We start from the raw sequence: 18,052 nt of genomic DNA, 5'->3' as shown, positions 1-18,052 counted from the left end.
CTTTTATTATTTTTTTGAGCAAATGCTCTCTCACTCTAATTTTTATTAAGAAAAAATAGGTTAAATCTTAATTGAATCACATTCTTCCATTATATTTAAATATGAACATAATTAATCAAGCCATATTTAACAGTGAACGCCTTTAGAAAAAAATTTGATCTGCTGCACATATAGTTTTTCAAAGGAAAATGTAGTATAATAGGGTAGACATTTTATAAAGTAACTATTTATGTACCAAGTAGTGATGTTTAAGTGAAGCATTTGTACTGTTATTTCTATCATGCACACATTTTCTTCTCCTTTTATTTGTATTTTCCTTATGTGGTATATATTTGACAGCGGTATCTGTATCTATATATAGATATTCACTGGTTGTGTGCTTACACTACATTAAAGAAACTATATATTTACTGTGTGTTAGGACTGCTGAAAATAGGCCTTATACTTATTGTCTGATAAATCCACACTAACGTGCTTGTACGAGGATGTTAGGGATTAAGGATTATTCTCTGTTGACATTATCTTTACTTTCATGTGAATTTATGGTATTGTGATGAGCATGGAAATGTGTAAACAAACAATGTCAGTGTGTAAACCTGCCTTTGTGGCTTGGTTTATGTTTTATACAAGGGAAGCGTTGTATACAAGCAGCACTCTGATTTCATTAATTAATTTAATAAATATATAAAATAATTCTTTTAATATATGGTGGCATAGCTGTAACTTTTAATGCTTCTCTAACAGCTGGGGATCATTCAACATTTTGCATTATATAATCTTATTTTCAGCTCAGTAACAGGGCTATAAAAGTTTACTTTTCACTAACTCTTAGACTTCAGGCTCTTAATGTGTGAGAGATTTATTTTTTCCCTTCTTTTAGTTTTGTGTAACCATATTTCTAATGAGTCTGTTCGTTTTTAGGATGTGGCTTATTTTTTTAATGGAGGGGTGAGGAAAGTAAATGGAAGTTTGTGATTTGAGAACTTTTTTTAAAACTTAAAAATACATTTTGATTTTAAATTATTTTTTCTCTGTCAGTTGATAATGTTGATCTGTTAGTTTGGATATTTAAAAGAAAAATAGCCAAAATATTGACATTTAAAACAGATACATGTTTAAAAATGTAAGTCCCTCTTGACACGAGAGACAGTGATGGACTGAACACTGGATTGTTAATGAATTATGGTTTGAATGTATCACATATATATTATGATTTTAAATATGTGTGTTACAGTGAAGAAACTATAACATTTATTAAAGTAAATTTTAAAGAGTCTGCCTTAAACTCCTAAAAGTAGCACTGGACATGTGCAAAATAGAAGCATTTACTTTTTCTTACACCATTTTCTCTAGACATTGCAGCACATACAGGACCAAATTCATCTTTGGTGTATTTTAATTTAAGTGGAATTTCACCAAGGAAATTGAGAGCACAGTATGCAGTGCAACATCATGCACAGATCTTGGGTTTCTGCATTCACGGTACCCAAGAATTCAACTCTGAGTTCCCTTACTTTTGTGGATTTAAACTTTAAATCTGAATAATAGATTGTGGGCATGTCATTTTCCTTACATATACGTGTGTGAATACATGATATATTGTCAGTGGATTTAAGTGAGTATTATAGGGGTAGGAAATGCTAACTGTCCAGCTCTGCCTGTACAAATTTGCACAAATAGTTTGGTCATTGATTAGGCAACTTTCACAGAGCTAGATTTTACAGAACTCTTCAAAAATTGCTAGTAGGAAGTTTTGCTTTCATTTCTATTGCAGTGATATGGTCCATATAGTGAGGGTATTAACATACCTAAGAAATTGCTTTGTATTGTGTGTATATATCTACACATACACACAGTATACGTATAATAACTACACCGACTCAGTGTACTGAGGTATTTTGTCAGCTAAATAGCTCCAGATATGAAACAGTAATCATCAAGCATGCATCGGGTTAGAAAAATACGTACTTGTGACCCTATTTGTAGTCTATTTAAAAGCATGCTTCCAATTTCTCTGTATTCAGATATTTGTTATGATATAGAAGCTATACATTACATAGCATCAAACTGTGATATATTTTAATTTGGATAACTGATAATGGATTTACAGATTGTAGTTTAGATACTATTTGAAATCACACCATTATTTAATTCTTTTCACATCTTGACATATTTTTCATTGTGAAATGGAGCCATTGATTTTCATGGTTTCATACGATAATTCACTGGTGTATGAAATCATAGAGTATGCTATTGTTTAATTCTAATGGGCAGTTCATAAAGTGAACTTCATCCCGGTGCACAGGGTACAGTAACTCCTCACTTAATGTTGTCCCGGTTAACGTTGTTTTGTTGTTACATTGCTGATCTATTAGGGAACAAGCTCGTTTAAAGTCGTGCAATGCTCCTGTCATAACTATAAAGGGAAGGGTAACAGCTGTCCTGTGTACAGTACTATAAAATCCCTCCTGGCCAGAGACTCCAAAATCCTTTTCCCTGTAAAGGGTTAAGAAGCTCAGGTAACCTGGCTGGCATCTGACCTAAAGGACCAATAAGGGGACAAGATACTTTCAAATCTTGGGGTGGGGGGGAGGCTTTTGTTTGTGTTCTTTGTTTGGAGTGTGTTTGTTCTCGGGACTGAGAGGGACCAGACCTCAATCCAGGTTCTCCACATCTTTCTAAACAAGTCTCTCCTATTTCAAACTTGTAAGTAAATAGCCAGGCAAGGCGTGTTAGTTTTCCTTTGTTTTCTCAACTTGTAAATGTACCTTTTACTAGAGTGTTTATCTTTGTTTGCTGTACTTTGAACCTGAGACTAGAGGGGAGTCCTCTGAGCTCTTTAAGTTTGATTACCCTGTAAGGTTAATTTCCATACTGATTTTACAGAGATGATTTTTACTTTTGTCTTTAATTAAAAGCCTTCTTTTTAAGAACCTGATTGATTTCTCCTTGTTTTAGATCCAAAGGGATTGGATCTGTATTCACCAGGAGTTGGTGAAAGGAAGGAGGGGGAAAGGTTAATTTCTCCTTGTTTTAGATCCAAGGGGATTGGATCTGTGTTCACCAGGAGTTGGTGGGAGGAAGGAGGGGGGATGGTTAATTTCTCCTTGTTTTAAGATCCAAGGGGTTTGGATCTGTACTCACCAGGGAATTGGTGAAAGGTTTCTCAGGGCTTCCCCGGGAGGGAAAAATTGGGAAATGGTGGCAGCGGAACCAGAGCTAAGCTGGTAGTTAAGCTTAGAAGTTTTCATGCAGGCCCCTACATTTGTACCCTAAAGTTCAAAGTGGGGATCCAGCCTTGACATGGTGGTAGAGCGGTGGGATCATTTTAAACCCAAAAGCCAGTGAGATTTTTTTTTTCCTTCTAGCTGCTTGGAAAGCCGAGCTGGAGGTAGATAGATGCATATCTTATCTCTCCTTGCCTGAAGGCAGAGGTGTTAAGTTTTTTTAACAGGTCCTTTGTTAAGAGAAGTGTTCAAATGGGCAAACAAAGGTAAAGGGAATTTACAAGCTGAATTGTTTTTTTTTTTTCTTTTTACATCCTCGGGAGTAGCTAGTTAGAAAGTCTCTGTTAACTCAGCAGCAGCCAGAGCTGAGAGCTTCCCAGTTTCAGTCAACTGCAGAGGGGGTGACCCAGCACAAGAAAACAGGAAAATGACTACCAAAGAAGTAGCTAAAAAAATAGAACTGGCCAAACTAGAAGCAGAAGAAAATGAAAGAAAACATCAGAGACTGCTTCAATTAACAAAACTCGAGACAGAGCAGAGAGCAAGAGAAGAGAAAGCCAAAAAGGAGGCCCATGAAAGAGAGATGGAGCTGGAAAAAGCCAAAGAGGAGGCTCACAAGAGAACTATGGAGCTGAAAGAAAAAGAGATGGAGGAGAGAGAAAAAGAAAGGAAGCATGAACTGGAAGTAGCAAAGGCTAAGCAGGATGCACCAGCCAATGGTAACAACCCCCCTCTAGGTACCACTTCCCATCCCAGAAAATTCCCCACCTACAAGGCAGGCGATGATACTGAGGCCTTCTTAGAAAATTTTGAAAGGGCCTGCCTTGGATACAGCATCGCTGCAGACCAGTACATGGTAGAGCTGAGGCCGCAGCTCAGTGGACCCTTAGCAGAGGTGGCGGCTGAAATGCCTAAGGAACACATGAACAGTTATGAACTTTTTAAAAATAAGGCCAGACTCAGAATGGGGCTAACACCCGAGCATGCCCATCGGCGGTTCAGAGCCCTAAAGTGGAAACCCGATGTGTCATTTACCCGTCATGCCTACCACATTGACAAAAATTGTGATGCCTGGGTATCAGGAGCAAATGTTAAATCTCTGCTTTCCCTAGTAAAAATGGAGCAGTTTTTAGAGGGTGTTCCTGAGGAAATAGAAAGGTACATCCTAGATAGGAAGCCCAAAACTGTAACTAAGGCGGGGGAGATTGGAGCCAAATGGGTGGAGGTGGCAGAAAAGAAAAAAACTAGTAGCAGTTGGAGCGAATATCAGAAGGGGCAAGCCGAAACAAAACCTTACCACCGAGGACAACCCAAGGCCCCACCCACATCCCAAGGGAAACCCCAGACGCCTTCTCACCCCACCACACCAGTCTCCACCAACCAACATCGCCCCAGTGATACCTTAGCAGGGCGATGTTTTAAATGTAATGAACTGGGACATATAAAGGCTCACTGCCCCAAGAACCCCAACCGATTACAGTTCATTACACCCCAATCACACCAAAGATCCCCAAACCCAGATGCCTCTCTCATACCCTCGGAGCGAAGGGAAACCTTGAGAGTGGGCGGAAAGAAGGTTACCGCTTGGAGGGACACTGGGGCTCAAGTGTCAACTATCCACCAATCCTTAGTGGACCCCAAACTCATCAACCCGGAGGCTCCAGTGACAATTCAACCCTTCGTGTCACAGTCTGTAACCTTGCCTACAGCCACGATGCATGTCAAGTACAAGGGCTGGTCAGGAATGTGGACTCTATGACAATTATCCCATTCCCATGCTGCTGGGGGAAGATTTGGCCAACCATGTGAAGCTAGCCAAGAGGGTGGGAATAGTCACCCACAGCCAGGCTAAGCAAGCTTTCACCCCCATCCCTGTTCCTGAGCCGTCCACCAGGGCCCCGTCTGTGTTACCGGAGACCCAGACAAAGGTGGTGGAACTGGATCCCCTGCCAACGACTGCAACAGCCGTAGTGGATCCAATCCCAGAGACTCAGCCAAAGCCAGTCCCAGAACCGGAACTGGCAACGCAACCAGCACCAGAACCATTGCGAGCCCTGAGTCCAGCGCTTGCAAACCCGTCTACAACTCCAATGCCAGAGGGCACCAGCGAGCCTGAACTGGCAGAAGCAGCAGATAACCCTACCCAAGAGGCTCGGCCAGAGCCTGAGATACCACATAGTGCACCAGCGGACAGCGGTTCACAGTCAATGGAAACAGCCCCAGCACCTGCATCGCTTCCAGAGGGACCAAGCCCCAGTCCACAGTCCAAGGAGGAACTGATGTCTCCAGCATCAAGGGAACAGTTCCAGGCCGAGCAGGAAGCAGATGACAGCCTTCAGAAAGCTTGGGCGGCGGCGCGGAGCACCCCACCGCCTCTTAGCTCTTCTAACCGATCCCGGTTTGTTGTAGAACAAGGACTTTTATACAAGGAGACTCTTTCTGATGGGCACCAGGAAGACTGGCATCCTCAAAGACAGTTGGTAGTTCCCACTAAGTATCGGGTAAAGCTCTTGGGCTTAGCCCATGATCATCCCAGTGGCCATTCTGGGGTGAACAGAACCAAAGACCGGTTGGGGAAGTCCTTCCACTGGGAGGGAATGGGCAAGGACGTTGCTAAATATGTCCGGTCTTGTGAGGTGTGCCAACGAGTGGGAAAGCCCCAAGACCAGGTTAAAGCCCCTCTCCAGCCACTACCCATAATTGAAGTCCCATTTCAGCGCGTAGCTGTGGATATTCTGGGTCCTTTCCCAAAGAAGACACCCAGAGGAAAGCAGTACGTACTGACTTTCATGGATTTTGCTACCCGATGGCCGGAAGCAGTACCCTTAAGCAACACCAGGGCTAAAAGTGTGTGCCAGGCATTAACAGACATTTTTTCCAGGGTAGGTTGGCCCTCCGACATCCTTACAGATTCGGGAACTAATTTCCTGGCAGGGACCATGGAAAACCTGTGGGAAGCTCATGGGGTGAATCACTTGGTTGCCACCCCTTACCACCATGAAACCAATGGCCTGGTGGAGAGGTTTAATGGAACTTTGGGGGCCATGATACGTAAATTTGTAAATGAACACTCCAATGATTGGGACCTAGTGTTGCAGCAGTTGCTTTTTGCCTACAGGGCTGTACCACATCCCAGTTTAGGGTTTTCACCATTTGAACTTGTGTATGGCCGCGAGGTTAAGGGGCCATTACAGTTGGTGAAGCAGCAATGGGAGGGGTTTACGCCTTCTCCAGGAACTAACATTCTAGACTTTGTAAGCAACCTACAAAACACCCTCCGACACTCTTTAGCCCTTGCTAAAGAAAACCTAAAGGATGCTCAGGAAGAGCAAAAGGCCTGGTATGATAAACATTCCAGAGAACGGTCCTTCAAAGTAGGAGACCAAGTCATGGTCTTAAAGGCGCTCCAGGCCCATAAAATGGAAGCGTCGTGGGAAGGACCATTCACAGTCCAGGAGCGCCTAGGAGCTGTTAACTATCTCATAGCCTCCCCCACCTCCAACATAAAGCCTAAGGTATACCATGTTAATTCTCTTAAGCCCTTTTATTCCAGAGAATTAAACATTTGCCAGTTTACAGCCCAGGAAACAGATGACGCGGAGTGGCCTGAAGGTGTCTACTACGAAGGAAAAAAGGATGGTGGCGTGGAAGAGGTGAACCTCTCCACGACCCTTGGACGTCTGCAGCGACAGCAGATCAAGGAGCTCTAACCAAGTGGCTGATGCACTCTCCCGGGAAAGTTTCCCAGAGTTAACTGGTTAACAGTTGTTCTTGGAATAAAACATATTGTTAGTTTTTATATAATCAGTAGTATGTCTAAAGGTACATGTGTCTTATTAACTCTGTTTTCTCCTAGAACTCCAGGAAGAAATCACAGCCAGTGTGGAACCGAACGTCCAACACTATCTGTGATTTGGGGGGCGTGTCATAACTATAAAGGGAAGGGTAACAGCTGTCCTGTGTACAGTACTATAAAATCCCTCCTGGCCAGAGACTCCAAAATCCTTTTCCCTGTAAAGGGTTAAGAAGCTCAGGTAACCTGGCTGGCATCTGACCTAAAGGACCAATAAGGGGACAAGATACTTTCAAATCTTGGGGGGAGGGGGGCAGGCTTTTGTTTGTGTTCTTTGTTTGGAGTGTGTTTGTTCTCGGGACTGAGAGGGACCAGACCTCAATCCAGGTTCTCCACATCTTTCTAAACAAGTCTCTCCTATTTCAAACTTGTAAGTAAATAGCCAGGCAAGGCGTGTTAGTTTTCCTTTGTTTTCTCAACTTGTAAATGTACCTTTTACTAGAGTGTTTATCTTTGTTTGCTGTACTTTGAACCTGAGACTAGAGGGGAGTCCTCTGAGCTCTTTAAGTTTGATTACCCTGTAAGGTTAATTTCCATACTGATTTTACAGAGATGATTTTTACTTTTGTCTTTAATTAAAAGCCTTCTTTTTAAGAACCTGATTGATTTCTCCTTGTTTTAGATCCAAGGGGATTGGATCTGTATTCACCAGGAGTTGGTGAAAGGAAGGAGGGGGAAAGGTTAATTTCTCCTTGTTTTAATCCAAGGGGATTGGATCTGTGTTCACCAGGAGTTGGTGGGAGGAAGGAGGGGGGATGGTTAATTTCTCCTTGTTTTAAGATCCAAGGGGTTTGGATCTGTACTCACCAGGGAATTGGTGAAAGGTTTCTCAGGGCTTCCCCGGGAGGGAAAAATTGGGAAATGGTGGCAGCGGAACCAGAGCTAAGCTGGTAGTTAAGCTTAGAAGTTTTTATGCAGGCCCCTACATTTGTACCCTAAAGTTCAAAGTGGGGATCCAGCCTTGACAGCTCCCTTATAACGTCGTTTGGCAGCTGCCTGCTTTGTCCACTGCTTGCAGGATTCTCTGGAAGGGGATTAGAACCAGGTAGGGCCAGCAGCCCTCTCCCCCATCAGCTCCTCTAAATTCCCTGTAAGGTATGTGGCGCGGCAGCTGCCCAGTAGTAGTTCAGCTGTCTCTTCCGACACTGCTGTGCTGCTCCTGCCCCTGCCCGCCCTCAGCCTTGGAGTTCTCCCGGGAGCTTCCTGCTTGCTGGGGGAGGGGGACAGAGGGGTGCTGATATCAGGATGTCTCCCTGCTCCCCCCCCCCCGGACTCTGTATCCCCTCTCCACAAAGTGGAGGAGAGGGACAGAAAGGACGGAGCTGGCTGGAAGCTGTTGCTTCCTGTCTGAACTGGCTGATCTGCTTAAAAGGGCAATGTACTTGAAGTGGTGTCAGCGTACTTAAAGGGGCAATGCACCTCTCTCTCTCTCTCTCTCTCTCTCTCTCTCACTCATGCATACACCCTGCAGCACTTTGGAAAGTCATCACCTGCGCAGCCGTGCATGTGCTGTCAGGAGGAGAGAGTGGTGTGCTCCAGCTGGATAGCGTGGGCTCATCATCATGTTCATTTCTTTCAGGGAAGTGTTTGCGCCCTGCATCTGTTGTGTTTCCTCCCTCCTGCCTCAGTCCATGCTGCCTTGCAGAGTGTGAGGCTACATTAACAACAGCCTATTAACCCTTGAGGGCTCAGCTGAATGCTGGTTCATCCTTTAGCAGCAAGGCATTCCCTGGGAAATATTCCACTCTCTTACTCCACCACCTCAACCAAGCTTCACAATTATGCATTGCCGTGTACCTAATTCCCCCTATTTACTTTAATTCTTATGGGGAAATTGGATTCGCTTACATCATTTTGCATAAAGTCGCATTTTTTAGGAACATAACTACAACGTTAAGTGAGGAATTACTGTACATACAAGGTACTCTGTGCTGAGGTGAATTTCATGTATGGTGACTGGTTCTCTTTGGTATAGTTCAGTAAATTCACATAGTGTTCAATAAGACTTTTGCTTGAAACATTGAAGAAGAGGTATTTTAACAAATGATATGGAAAAATCAAGACTTTGATTATATTTTACTAAGTTTATTTAAAACAGTATTAATATTCTTAGTTATGGGTTTCAGTTAGTGTTGCCTAGTCAAACAGCTCTTTCCCACCTACGTTTTCTTTGACTATATTTGAACCCTTAGATTCCTAGTCCTCCCAATGTGAAATATTGATCTGGTCATACAAAGTTGTCTGTGGATTTGCACTTTCTTCATAGTTTCCCTGCATAATTAAATCTTTACAAAGGAGTTTCAAAACACTCTTGTGTTTAAAGTGCTGCATGTTCTTTTTCACTTGTTTGGGGATCTTTTGCACAACACTTTGCATTTCTACTGCTCTTATTTTCAAAATTAAGTTTGTGTTTTAAATTTGTGACAAATTACATATATTTGGAATGTGGTCACATACCAAACTAATCCAAATTGCAAAAGAAAAAATACTATTGTTTTAAGTTCACTTTTTTTTAAAATAAAGAATTTGATTTTAAATGCATGGTTTGCTATAATATTGATAACAGGTAGAAATTTCATCAGTTTCATGGTTCTCTGTTGATTTGTTGTTCTTAAACAATAATAGAAGTATAACCTTTCATTGTAGAAGCACCTTTTGTGAACAATTTTTGTGTTAGTTAACTAATATTTCAGTAGGAACATATAAAAGTTCCGCTTTTCATTTAAAAATGTCAAGCTTCATATGCAAATTGTAGTTTTTGTAAGTTATTAAACTTTTTAATGAAGAATGAAGAGATTATTTTCTAACAATATGAATCTGAATTAAATTAACAGTTGGTAATTTGTATCAGAAGAACACGTTATAAATAAACTAGGAGCATGAATATACTGCAAGAAAGTAGACTCCTGAAAGAAAGTGGAAGAGTTGGCAAGTTTACAGAAAAGTAGTAGCAAAAAACAGTATATCTGTGCTGCTTTTGCATTGTACTAGGCTTCATCTTATATATATTCTATTACTTTTTATTAAATCTTGGTTTTGTTATTTGCAGAGGCTGTCCTCTTTGTGGGTATATAGTTAGGATGAATAAAGTTTGCTATTCTAAAATATTATTTAATTCACTCTTGCCCTATTATGCATCAAACTTTAAAAAAAAAAAGACAAAACTTAATAGCATTTATTTTTATCTTTGAACCTCTTCTTTTTTGAAAGAATTGTGGCTTTAACCCTACGCAGATCCCATTGCGGGATCGAGGTCTTAATCTCCAATTACAATGTATGTGTTTCACAGACAATAAGAAAATATGAAAGATTTTGGCAACCGTTGTACTTTTGACATACTCTCTCTAATTGGATTTAAAGGGAACAGAAATCAATGTGCTCAGTGGATTGTTCATTGTATGCAGTCATTTCACTCATCTGAACTTGCACCAGATCTGTAGTGACCAAATGTACTTGCCTTCTGATGATCACTCAGTGATACTGTCCAGTTCCTAGTGTGCCTTTGTCCATATTGCAAAAAACACCCACCCTTTGGTCATTGCAGCAGAAAGATGAGCAAATATCTGTGGCAAGCATACATATTTGTAGGGCAGACTCGGGAACCTGTAGGGTTATCAGTTCCATTCTTTCCATACCCGTCACCAGATCCAAAGTCTACTGACATCAGTGAGAGACTTGCAATTAGTTTCATAGGGTTTTGGATCAGATCCTTGGAGGTTTCTGCTGGTTACTTATTGTCTTCTCAGTTGGCCCCCTCTCCACTCCTCTCAGTATCTTTCTATTTTATGAGAGAAGTGCTTCACTGATATTTCCTGTAGTTTACCCACTGAAGGGTCCCCATGTGCAAGGAAGTGCCACAGGTGACCACACCAATTGCAGATTCTTACACCTACCTGTGATGGGCATGGAGGCTGAAGAGGCACTCTCACCCTTTTGGAACAACATTTTGTTGGGAGACTGTGAGGAATTTTGCTGTGCGGCTAGAGTATTTCCATCTATAAATCTATCCATGTGGAACATTTCACAAACCATAAAGTTGTTTAAAATGCTGTAGGGAGATAAATGGAAATATGAACCATATAAGGTGGTATTTTTCAGCATAGGTTTTTATGGCAAAGAGAAAAATTACCATGCCACTACAGACTAGTGGTCCATTTAGTCACGTATCTTGTCTCTATCAATGCTGTATGCTTTGCAGGAATCCAAAAAACTGCAATAATGCACCCAACAGTGCACTACTATATACCATAGGGAAAATTTCATTCTGACCCCAGCAGGTGATCAGTGTAACTCTGAAGCACAAGAATTAATAAAATGTAGACTTCTGTCTTTGTAATTTTAGCATAACTGGATGGTATTCTTATTCATATTGTTGTCTATAATCAATCAATCAAGCAAGCAAACAAAAAAAACCCCTTAGGGACTGATCTTGTAATCCTCAGTGAAGCAAATGTCAGTTTTGTATGTGCAAGGACCACAGAATTGGGCTCTAAGCCATTTGCTTTAGTAAATTCTTGTGGAGGCCTGTTTCTCATGTTAATTATATGTTGATTGGTAACATACTTTCTTTCATGTATTAAATGTTTTGCCTTTTCAGTATTTCCTTTAGGATGACAGGAAACAATAATCGGTTACACTTGATTGGCCTTTTCCTAGTCACTCACTATTTTCTGTCTGATTCTTAGTTTAATTACAGCCTCATATTGTACTAGTTAATATAGGAGTCCTGTGTCCTCTGTGATTTATAAATTCAGTGTGAATGTTTTTTTTCATATTTATTTGCAAATTTTCAGTTCTTCAGGTAAATTGGTGCTATTTTTCCCCCTTCTCCAAATGTTTAAAATATCAGTGAGTTCAGAAAGCTTGTGAGTGTGGAAAGTGTGTTTGTACAGTCTCATCACCAAGTACTTACCATGTGGTTGAAGAGATTTTAGTATACAGGGTCAATTTCAAGAGACACTTACATGTGCTTCACTGAAAAGTGCCCTGTTTGGGTTTTGGAGGTTTTTGTGTTGTTTAATTGCTCTTTTGTTAGTTTGTTTTAACCAAATAACTAATTATTTTAAGAACTTTTCAGACATCATTGAGATTGCCTCATAAATCCTGAATTCACTAACACTAATTTTGGGTGGTAGTAATTTCTTTAACGTATAAAACTAGATTTGACTGGGGTGTTCCTGGCAACTGGTAGATAAATTATCCATAGCAAATTTCATATAATTTCTGTGAAGCCAATTTTCCTTTCCTTTTGCAAAGAATTTATTTCTCCTGTTCATTGTGAGTACTGATGTGTTCAGGAAAGAATAGTTTTTGTTTTAAAGTCCATACAGTGTTGGACATAAAAAATATGAAATCATATTTTTTTGTTCTGTGTATGGCCACAGCTTGTTGCTGTTACATCCGCACATCAGCTGAAAAAAAATTTCCCTGCGGGGAAAAAATTTAATAATATTGGAATTAACTTTCTTTCTGCAGGCCAGGGAAATGTGATTAAACATATAGGTGCCCTAGGGCATGTACAACTTTCACCGTGGTTTAGAAATGGTATTTTGAAATGGTATTTTGAAACCATTGCTTCTAAAGGGTCTGCAACATTGAAGTCAGCAGGAGCTTTGCCCTGGCTGTAGTGGATACAGGATTAAACCCCAAATGTATAAGGTCCTGGGGGAAAATATCATAGAATTATATTTTGAAACTCATTCAGTGATGCACGTAAGATATGGTAGATAAAAGACTGGGGGAAATGCTCATTTTTCAATTCCAGTTTATGAAATCCTTAAATGTGCCTAAAAATTTGAAGAACTTTTTGGGGAGAGAAGGAACATTGTCTGGGATCTCCCTGTTTTCTCATTGTATTCCATTACCTCCTAGGGCTTGAATTGGGCCTCTGACCCATCTTCTGATGAGTAGGTTCCTTCCACTAAAGAGTCAGCCAGAGGGGGTTATTCAAGGGTGACTTGTTCTTTCTTTCCCTCCTCTCCCAGTAGACTATGGGCCTCTCACTTAGCTGGTTTTATACTAAAGTAACGCCAGTTACTTCATTGGAGTTATTTCAGATTCAGGGCCGACTCCAGGCACCAGCTTGGTAAGCAGGGGCTTGGGGCGCCACTCCGGAGAGGGGTGGCAGGTCCAGCTATTCGGCAGCAATTCGGCGGATGGTCCCTCACTCCTGCTCGGAGCAAAGGACCTTCCGCTGAATTGCCGCTGCAGATCGCGATCGCGGCTTTTTTTTTTTTTTTTTTTTGGCTGCCTGGGGCGGCCAAAACACTGGAGCCGGCCCTGTTCAGATTCACTCAACATCAGAGGGAAGAGAGCTAGGCACTGAGGTCTTCATCTTGAATTCCCCATATTGTAAAGTTTCTAAATATCCATGTTTATTCTGGAACATAAATATATTTTTCCTATCTTCTGTTTTCGTAGAGAATTTGTTCACTGAATGTATTTTGCTTAAATTCAAATAAAATTTCAAAGCAAAAGCTAATCTTAAAACAAAACAAAACACTTTTAAGAGGGAAAACGTTAAGTGACCAATCCTGTTCATAGTTGCTACCTCACTCACTCACTCACACACTCTCTCTCTCTCTCTCCTCTCTCTTTAGTAGAGTTACAAGCAGGAATAAAGAGAGATCTTCAATAGTAACTATTTTCAGAATGGGGCCGTTAGTTAGTAATCTTTTAGTAGTATTTCGAAAACCAGGAATCAAAGCAACAATGTTTCTTGATCTTCCACAGCCTCTTGCTGTTCTCCCTGTTACTTTTTTTAAACCTCTTTTCCTTGTTTTTATTATTTTTTATATGAAGGCTGTAAACCCCTCTAATATGTTCTGTGTACCTAAAGTATTACTTGTGTGTGTTTACACATATGTTCATATGAATATGATGTACTGTAATACATTAATTATTGTCTTAAAATGTGAAAATAAGGGCACAAGAACAATATTAAACATTTGCAATTTTATTGTATGTTTATTTTATTTGGTTATTTAGTATACAAAAGAATGTACAGTATTTTATGCCTATTGTGATTTGAGGCCCCAGTTCAGTAAGGTACTTAAATACATTGCTGGTCTTTAACATGTGAGTTGTCCTATTAATTTAAAATTAGGCAGATGCTTATGTTACATAGATTGCTAGGGCTAGAGTGAATTCTTGTTTGTTGTCCATCCGATTAGGTTTTAAAATGAACAAGTTTATTGAAAATGAAAAATGAAAGCAATATTCTAATGAGGCAATAAGAGTTATTAGGTATGCAGATAAGAGGTATTGGTACATTACTCTTTCCCAATCATGATTGGCATTTAGTAGCCATTCTTACTACTCTTATTTCACCCTTATTATTCCAAGTCTTTCCCACCTCAGCTGCTTTTCTGACACACTGTGACTTGAAGGGCACGGTGAAAACATAACCTTTTCCTGTAACCTAAAAACACCTGCTTTGACAGCCTGGTGATTCTGACAGATTAAAAAAATGTAAACCAAATATTTTATTTGCACAGGCAAACATAAGCAAAATAATGTAATCATTTACCTACCTTTATTTGAGCACTCTCAGATATGTAGGATAGGGTATCTGAGTGGATCTTACTGGTACCTCTGGGTTTTATTTCATCAGGATCCTACATCCTTCTTCATATGCAGTTACCTAGCATTTGTGGGATTCTTTGTAAGGACAATTTGAGGATTGTAAAGTATTATAGAAAAGCATAACCACTTCCTAACTTTATTGAATGAGGGAAACGTACAATACATACCCCATGTTGAAGGTGATAGCCCTTTTGTTTAACTGTTTATTTTAAATTAATTGTGCCTTGAAATTGAATGGAACATCTGCTTCATATTGGAGAGCCACATAAATCCAATCTGTCTGTTTATTCTTGTAAGTGTTTTAGTTTGTGTGTGTGTGAATATATATAATATCTGTTACTCTCACTGTAATCTGAGTATTACTTGAAATGTTTTGTGCACCAGAGCCTTTATTTATGTAATACCAGCCTGAGCAGATGTTGCCTTTTGTAAGGTGGTTTTTTCTTTACTGTAGTCCCACCCACTCTTCACCTGTTTTTTTTTCCCCATTATAGTGCTGCCCGTCCATTCTCCTATGTTTGAGGTTCAGTAGTGTTGTCTCCCTCTTCATATGAGACTTGTAACTCTGCTATTTCATGTTATATTTGATTGGAAGTTACTAAAGGAGTTGTCAGCTCCAGTGCAACGTATTTAACATTTGAGTGAATTTGGTGCTCGTGAAAGTGATACTGGTTGAAATCACTGGCTCCTGCCAAGTATAGTTAAGGCCTGTGCATATTTCCTCCATGCAGCTTTGCCTTGATTTGTAATGCTTCTGTTATTCCAGTCTTGGGCTCTCTTGAGTGGAAACTGCCGAACATAGTGAATTGTTCAGTGGTGGATTTTTATAAGAAGAATGAGGTGACAAAGCTTGTTTTTCCACCTGTTGTCTGAGTCTAGCTTAGAACTTGGGTCTCCGGAGCAGAAAAGTTAGTGCCTGCACAGCTGTAATCTTTAGTGTCCTAATTTAAAAAAAAAAGTTTTTTCATCTGTTCAGCCAGTTTTTGGCTAATGGCAAACATTAAAATAACTTCAAACTCATTTTCTCTTTCCTTTAAAGGAAAATTAGAGAATGTGGTTAGAATTACAACTAAAATCAGACTAGGAAAAACAACTCAACATTAGGATTAGAAATTACCTTGTCATTATTTTAAAGGGATAGAAGGCTCTCTGAATGTGAAGGCCTGTTCAGCTCATTAGAGATCTGTCCATACAACAGTACATCTGTTTTGTATTTGGCAGAAATGTCCTTTGCTTTAGCTGGGGGTCTGAGGCAACCTATGAAACTTCAGCTTTCAGTATTACCTTTTATGAATATTAAGTATTTCACAGAGATCTGCAATGGTAACTTAGATTTTTTTTTAATCAAACATGCCTAATACTTTATCACATTAAAAATAATTTTAACTAAAATAAAGCATACTAATAATAGAAAAGCAACAGTATTGATATTTTGATGGCAACTGTAAAGGAAATCTCTCTTCGTATGAGGTGTAATTTTATTTTCATAACACTGCACCAAGTTGTACTGACTCTAGCTTCCCAGCAGAAGTATCTTTCATGCATTTGATATGAATTTCTGTATATTTGTGCAGTCACTTTGAAATTGGAGCCACGCTTGCTTGTTGGGGTCCACAGTCTGCCATGTATCTTTTGCTGATCAGTTCTAGACAAATCAACAACAATTTGGCTTAAAGTTTGACTAAAACCCAAGATAGGAAGCTGATAATTCTTCCCCTTTTTTGTAACATTGTTTTCTCTGTTTTGTTTCCATGTTCATATCCATCATCTATCTGCCTTGTTACATCTGTAGGCAAAAGTCAGGTTAAAATTACCAGCTAGCATTACAGTGCTATCTATCTAGCTAGCTTTGATCCAAAAACAAAAATGTTAGGGTGCATTGGAAATTTATTTTCAGACAAATGTTAACTATGACCAAGATGTAGACTATATTGAAATTAGCTCTCAAAAATCACTTCATTTGATGTAATTGATAAGCACAGCACACGTACACTGTAAAATTATTCCATCCCAAAACTTAAAGGATGGGAAATGTGAACTGTCAGTGTATGGAGTTCATAAGCAAACAATTTATAGCAAGAAGTCTGTTTTAGATGCTTTCAAAACTTTTTTTCCTGATTTAATTATAATTAGAAACTGCTTACTTGTAATATTCCGCCACGTGAATGCAGGTGCTGCAGTGTCAGTCACGTTGCATATTCATATAGCTGCAGGAACAGATGGAGTACCTACCTAATATCCATATTTGACAATCTGATGGGATTTTCCAAGCCTAAGCTTTCATTTACATTTTAACCTCTTCAGGAGATGGGTTTGTGATTTAATTAGGCAAGGGAGGCCTATGAGTTATTTGTATTGCATATCAAACCTCACACTAGTGCTTATATATTCTGTGGTTTGGGAGATTTCTTGCGGGAATGTTTTTTACTGGATGTCGCTCTGAGTTTGGTGTCTTTAATTAGTTTGTTCTTTTGACCTACTTTATTCAAATCCTTCAATGTAAGAAGCAATCTTATTTTTATCAGTACTCTAAACCAAAATGTAATGTATCACTGAGAAGTACTGTGGTACTGCATTGCAGTGAAGATTTTGTACTGTAGTGTAGATTACCTTGATTTGCTGCAAGGCAGCGAAGGCACCAGTGAACTTTTGTGATTGATACCTAGCTTTGATAGCAGCATATGATGATTTGCTTTCTGCCTTTTCTAGAAAGGCTTCTACAGAGATTACATACCTTAAGCCTTGAGTAAATTTCAGTGGAGAAAACACCCTTCAATAAATGTTGTTTTGACTGTTTGTAGGACACCTTATTCATGAAAAGACAAGGAATCATTTCATCATGGAAACATAATGGTTGTCTTTTGGATTTGAGGATATTATAACTACACTGTATTTTTGCATTTCTTTTTATAGTGCACATAGCTTTTACAAGTTTACCTGTTTAGCTGCTTATGTTCAAAAGTTTATTGAAACAGGCTATGCTAAGTCAAGAACTTTTTCCTTTGCTGTTTATCTTTTCTAAAATGGAATGTTATCAGCCTGGAAGTCCTGGTATAGGTCAACAACGAAGCATTTGAAAAGTTCAGTGGGACTACTAATATGCATAAAGTTACACATGTGTAAGTGTTTGTGAGTCCAGGCCTTGGTTTGCATTGGATAGTGAATGGAACAGATTCAGGAAGTAAATAAATGTATACTGAAGCCTGGGATCATGCATCTATCTGGGATTATGATTTAGAATACAATTTACACGGATAAGTATTTTAAATGTTACATGACTATATGTTCAACAGAAAACCAATTCCTGTGCAACATAACATTTTGCAATTTATTTAACTTAGAAGTTGTCAGGGGAAAAACACTTACATACGGGAGGTATGCATTTATA

General features: G+C 39.6%; 1 protein-coding gene across 28 annotated transcripts in view; it reads left to right on the top strand.

Annotated features, from left to right (window-relative positions):
• The window catches only part of CAMK2D (calcium/calmodulin dependent protein kinase II delta), a 274,191-nt gene that overhangs the window by 3,101 nt on the left and 253,038 nt on the right, over positions 1–18,052 (top strand). The window lies entirely within an intron of this gene.

Source organism: Chrysemys picta, chromosome 5 (genome assembly GCF_011386835.1).
Source record: "Chrysemys picta bellii isolate R12L10 chromosome 5, ASM1138683v2, whole genome shotgun sequence".
In the NCBI taxonomy this organism is placed as follows: Eukaryota; Metazoa; Chordata; order Testudines; family Emydidae; genus Chrysemys; species Chrysemys picta.
The sequence above is the reverse complement of the archived record's forward strand: the minus strand, read 5'-3'. Positions and strand labels throughout refer to the sequence as shown.